Source organism: Macrobrachium rosenbergii, chromosome 42 (genome assembly GCF_040412425.1).
Source record: "Macrobrachium rosenbergii isolate ZJJX-2024 chromosome 42, ASM4041242v1, whole genome shotgun sequence".
Classification (NCBI taxonomy): domain Eukaryota; kingdom Metazoa; phylum Arthropoda; class Malacostraca; order Decapoda; family Palaemonidae; genus Macrobrachium; species Macrobrachium rosenbergii.
In genome coordinates, this window is record NC_089782.1 from 59,233,777 (window position 1) to 59,239,531 (window position 5,755).

A 5,755-nucleotide genomic window follows, 5' to 3' on the forward strand; every position below is an offset into this window, starting at 1 on the left:
TGCAAAAAAAAAAAAAAAAAAATTTGTAGAGGTATTCCTGTCTGTGAACACTAAATGATCAAGAAATGTTATTTTTATGTTTTGACAGTCAAAAGACCATATTTGAGCAAAAATCTTGTTTTACAATTATTTACCATTGAAATGGTAATGACCAATACTGGCAGTTTCAGTGTACAGTACAAACGATTCATATTCTCGGTGATGGACTATGCATGCCCTACGCTTTACCAGTATGCATAGTAGTAGTAGTAGTAGTAGTAGTAGTAGTAGTAGTAACTAAAGTTCTTACCTGCATTAGTGTGGGCAGTCCACCACCAAGTGTAGATGTATGAGGACACACAGGGCGTTTACAGCCTTGACACCTGTGTCGTGTCTTCCTGTCGCTGGCCCTGTCACACAGTGAGCACCGCACCATGGGAGCCCTGCTGTCTGCCATCACTGTGAGACCTGCTTGATCATCCCTGACAGGTATAGGAATGTTGCAGACTGTGTTGATCACAGTTTTGATGGTTCTGGGAATCCTTGGGTTGAGCATCCTCTTTCCTGCCCATGCTTTGATAAGGGCCTCTGCCAAATGTTGCATATAGAAGCGTATCTCAATTGGTTTAGAACCTATTGTCTGCTGATTTTCCTCGTAGATTATCCACGAGTTGATTACACAGGAATTTATCATTCCATAGAAAATACTCATGGGCCACCTGCTTGTCTTGCGTGAAACTGAGTATATTGCACACATTTGATCGAATGCATCTACTCCACCTTTCGTCTCATTATAAAAACAAATGATCTCAGGCTTGCAGTTTGACATTATGGTTGGCTGTGTGTGCATTGATGATAATAGATACACCAACTTCTTTTTCGTTCTTGAAGTGTCCTTGCAGTATGACACCAACGTCATGTCATTCATGAATAAGAATGCACTTGAACCTACCCTCCTAGTTCTTGTTTCTTTCATTTCCTGAGGAATTTCTTTCTTGTTTGCTCTCACAGTGCCAACTAGGGTCGTGCCACCAGTTGTGTAGAAGATCAGTGGCCAGGGGCACAGAACTAAACCAATTGTCGGTGGTTACGTTTCTGTTTCTATTGTGGTAGGGTTCTGTAAGATCCTTTGTGATCTTATGACCAAGGTTTATGCCACCCCGGGCCTGAGGTTGTGTGTCTTCTTTCCCCAGGTAGGGTATTGCACTCAGCATGTACCTGGTTTTACTGTCGCATATGAGGAAAAGTTTGATCCCATATTTTCCTGGTTTGCTGGGAATATACATCCGAATGGGCAATTTCCATGGAATGCCAGCAGCTGTTCATCCACTGTAACTGTTTCACTTGGGACGTACATTTTCCCACAGTTGCCAATAAAGATGTCCCAGATAACACGAATAGCTGCAAACTTGTCCGTTGTCTGTCTCTCTGAGCTCTCGTGTCTTTGTCATCAAATCTCAAACAGCTGAGAAGGAAGAAGAAGCGGTCCTCTGACATGGCTGCACGATAAATTGGTGGGCCGGTCTTGGAGCTAAACATTTCCCTAGTGGTCAGGTGGTTATCCTCTGGCCACCACTGAAGATCAATAGCCCGAAAAGTGCACGTATCTCATCCGGTTCTGTTAGGAATAACCCTCCTTTCCGGTTAGTATACTTGGCTGCCCGTTGAGGAATTATTTTGTTGGTCCACTGCACTATCTCGTTGATAATATTATCTCCAAAGAACAAGCTCAAGGCTTTTCTGGGGTGTCTGCACTCCTTGCCTCGGTGTTGGTCCTGGGGTGATAGGACCAACAATGTTTCGTGCTGGTGTCCTTACTCTACTGGATGACTGTGGTCGACAATTCCACCTATAGCCAGACTTGGATGTCACTGTACTGGTTCCGAAGTCATGCACTCTTGTAGCCTCGTCTTCTTCATTAGCAATGTTCCTTCGTCTTCCCCTGGCAACAGGAGGAGGCACAGCAGGGTCAGCAGAGGGAGCAGGAGGCACAGCAGGGTCAGCATAGGACACAGCTTGTGTAGCACCTCCTCGAGCAGCATTACCACGGCGCCTCTTACTCACCCTACTTACAGCAGGGATAACAGTAGAGGTACCAGGGGTAGGAGAGGCTGGGCGGTGGACAGAGTGGTGCATTGAGGCTAGGGAGGGGGATGGTAGAGAGTCGTCCATGGGTTGGGGGGAGTGGAGGGAGGGTGAGGCCAGACGTCTATTTGGCTGGCAACACGTGGCTTGCGAGGTGTCGATGTAGTTCGTTTTCTCTTTCGTGCCCTACTTTGAAAACCCTGTTCGTCCATAAACTCCTCACTTTCATCATCACTGCTAGTTGGTTCTTCATAATCTTTTGTCCATATCTGAGTCATCTTCCACCTCATATTCAACATGATCAATCTCACCTTCATCATCACTTTCAAATATTGAAGTCACATCTGTTAAGTCTGTCTTGTTCATTATTTCTTCTAATTCTGCCTGAGAATAACAAACTTTCTTTTTTCTATCCATCTTTCACAGTTTATTATGAGTCTGTAGTATCTAGGTAGTCACTGATAACTCTGAAAAGAGAATATTCAATGCCTGAAAGATAAAAGCATGAAAATACACAAAGAACTAAAACATTAAAAACACATCAACACTGCACTGGGGCAAAATATACCCCATGTTTTAATAGTTTATCACTGCACTGGGGTAAAATATTCCCACACCTATTAGTGTGTTAACACTGCTCTGGGGTACAATATACCCAAACTCCCCCACACACCCCACAAGTGATTGATCACAGAGACACTACCTCCCTCCAATAGACCTGACAGGAAACTGAAGCTACACAGCTGTTATGCTTGCTAAGTGGCCGGACCACTCAGCCAGGATAAAAGAAAATACGGTGGGGAAAATATACCCCACGTCCGTGAAGAAGGGTTAATGTTACAATGATAGATAGACCTTTTTGAAAAGATTAAAATCATCTTAGGAACTAGACAATAATATTTTCATTAGAGCACCGAATATTTTCTAGACCTTTGCTATGAAAGGGAAATTCATTTCTTAGTGGACTTTTCAGGAATGAGGAGAGTAGCTGTTTGGTTAACTGATATTATTAGTTAGGGATTATGGTTATAAGTAGACATTCCATAAGAATGACTCACAATGAAGCCATGTAAATAAGTAGCCATATAAAGTACAAGTCATTTCTGGCACTAAGGAAATTTCGAATAGTTATCACAAGGGAAATCTTGCCAGAAGAGTTTTGTCTCAGCTTAGGAACTAAAGCATTGTGGACAATATAGTTCCATGACAACAAGGTATATCTTGCTTGCTTTAACTTCAACATAAATTGTTTGAGAAATTCGCATTCATTATTTCTGAATGATAGATTTTTGTACATTTTAGAATAACGTGTGCTACAATGCCTTGACATATGGAGAATTTTTAGGTTAATGTATCAATATTTTCTTTTTTGTGTGCTGATATGTTTCTGCAGTTCCCATTGAAATCAGGTAATTTGATCAGTTAACTGTTATTGCTAAAGATTTAACTTTAAAATTTGAATAATGGAAAATGAAAAAATTACCGCAACACCAAATTGTATCGATTTAAAATTTGAAAAATGGGAAAATTATTGTAATACCAAATTGTATTATTTTAATCGTACAAGGACCTCTGTATTTCAGCTCTTTTGTCAGTTCTCATCAAATCTTAGCCTTAAAGGTAATTATTGCCTTTGTTATTTCCAGCACAACAAAAAATCAAGAAAATTATATCAGCGTACCATGTCTCCTTAGCTATGGTACACCATATGGACATTGCAGTCTAGGTTAGATACACTTTGAAGTTGGCAACTCATAGCTATACAGTCTTCCTCAGTGGCCAACGTTTGCAATATTTTTTGCACAGTTATTAGCTACAGAAACAGGATAAATTTGTAAAATCATGTAAATATAACTTAGAACTTTCCTCTGAACTTTCCATTCTGACTAGACTTCTCTTTATATGAACTTAGATTCATACACTCCACATTCAAAGGCATTTCTTCAGTCCACTGTTAACTCTGTTATACAGACACACTTTGTAAATTTACAAAACAACTTGCAGGCTCCAGAGTTGCACTTGTTTTGCACTGTAGAAGCAATTCTGATCACGTGAGCACTTGGGAGCAAAAATCCTGCACGTCTCATGCTATAATAAAGTCTATATGCTTTTGCTATAGAGATATTTCCATCTCTCTCTCTCTCTCTCTCTCTCTCTCTCTCTCTCTCTCTCTCTCTCTCTCTCTCTCTCTCTCTCTCTCTCTCTCTCTCTGTTTTACAGAAGCAACTCCACACATTTTGTGCCATGCCAAAGTTATCTGAAGAATCAATACATAGTTTACCTAATCTGCCTCGTACGCCTCACAAGTTTTAAAGCATCATTCGCTACTGAAGGATTTTTTGGACATTTGACTTGTTTTACTGAACCTTAACACACACACACTTATAAACTCATACTCACACACACACACACACACACACCAAGGTGTTTTTGCCACTACTTCCAGAGACAGGGATTAAGTACCTCACTCTTACTATTTTCGAACTTACATTCTTACTAGAAGCACACTTAAACTACGGACCAAGGAGGTTCTGCCATTGCTTCCAGACACAGGGATTAGATACCTCACCATTAACCAACCATTTTCACTCGTAAATTCCTACTCTAAACACACATCTATAAGTATTCATTTGTGCATGATAATAGACATTTGGATCTTAGATCGGTAGGGCATGAAACTCAAGTAAATCTCTGGATATAAAGATACTTTCTTTTGTTACTATATTCTGAAATTGATTCCAGATTTTTTTTTTTTTTTTTTTTTTTTTAAATTTTGAGTAGTTCATGCTTTGTAATGTGGTTAGGTTTTTCGCCTTATGTTAATATTTGAGAAAGTTTTTTTACAGTACTGTGTACATAGTGAGAACTGGAGTAGTGCTTGTAAAAAATATATAACCTGTAAGCCTGAACAGTTTAAAGAAAACTAAGAAATTCCTGTTCATTATGAAGGGATATAAGTTGAAGTACAGAAGTCCTCATTTATATATGTGTATGTGTAAATTTATATGAGGTGAAATTATAAAACTGGAAATGAAAATAAAGGACTCCTTGGGGCCAGCATTGCAGTGCCCCCAGGGGGAGTGCCCCCAGCAGGACGTATACAGCTAGTCGGTTACCAGCTTTGAAGTCGACCCAAAGGGCTTAAGTTTTCTAAACTGACAGCTGATTGGCCGAGATGGGAAAAAGACTTTTAAATACTCCTGTGCTTTCCCAAATGTCTTTCAGTTTTCTACCTCTAGGGAGAACTGTTAGACCCTTTCAAATGCAAAAGTATTATGTTATTGTACAGAAAGTCCAACGTGGGCGTAATAAGGTTGCTATTGAGACAATCTTTGTCTAACGAATACTCTTATGACCAGCCGGCCGGGGTGAACTCCGGCCCATCGAGTGACAGTCCGCAGCTCTACCGACTCACCCAACAAAGAGCTCTATCTTTGTCGTAGTCGACCGTAAACATTGCACCGCCAGTTACTCGTACAAATGAATCAGTCGGCCTTCCTAAGAAGCTATGTTTGAAAACCATTGATTGATAGAACTGAGATTGAAGGTATAAGTTTTAGTGAAGTTTATATACCAAAACTTCCTTATAATTAAACATTCGTACATAGGTTTCATTTTTTTTTTTTCAAAACATTGCTGTATTTGTATGAATATGTATGCATACATGAATACCTTGATGACTGGGATGTTG

General features: G+C 40.1%; 1 pseudogene; it reads right to left on the reverse strand.

The window, feature by feature from the left end:
• Nucleotides 1-217: 217 nt before the first annotated feature.
• LOC136827863 (piggyBac transposable element-derived protein 4-like) lies at nt 218-1,193 on the reverse strand (annotated as a pseudogene).
• Between the last annotated feature and the right edge of the window lie 4,562 nt (nt 1,194-5,755).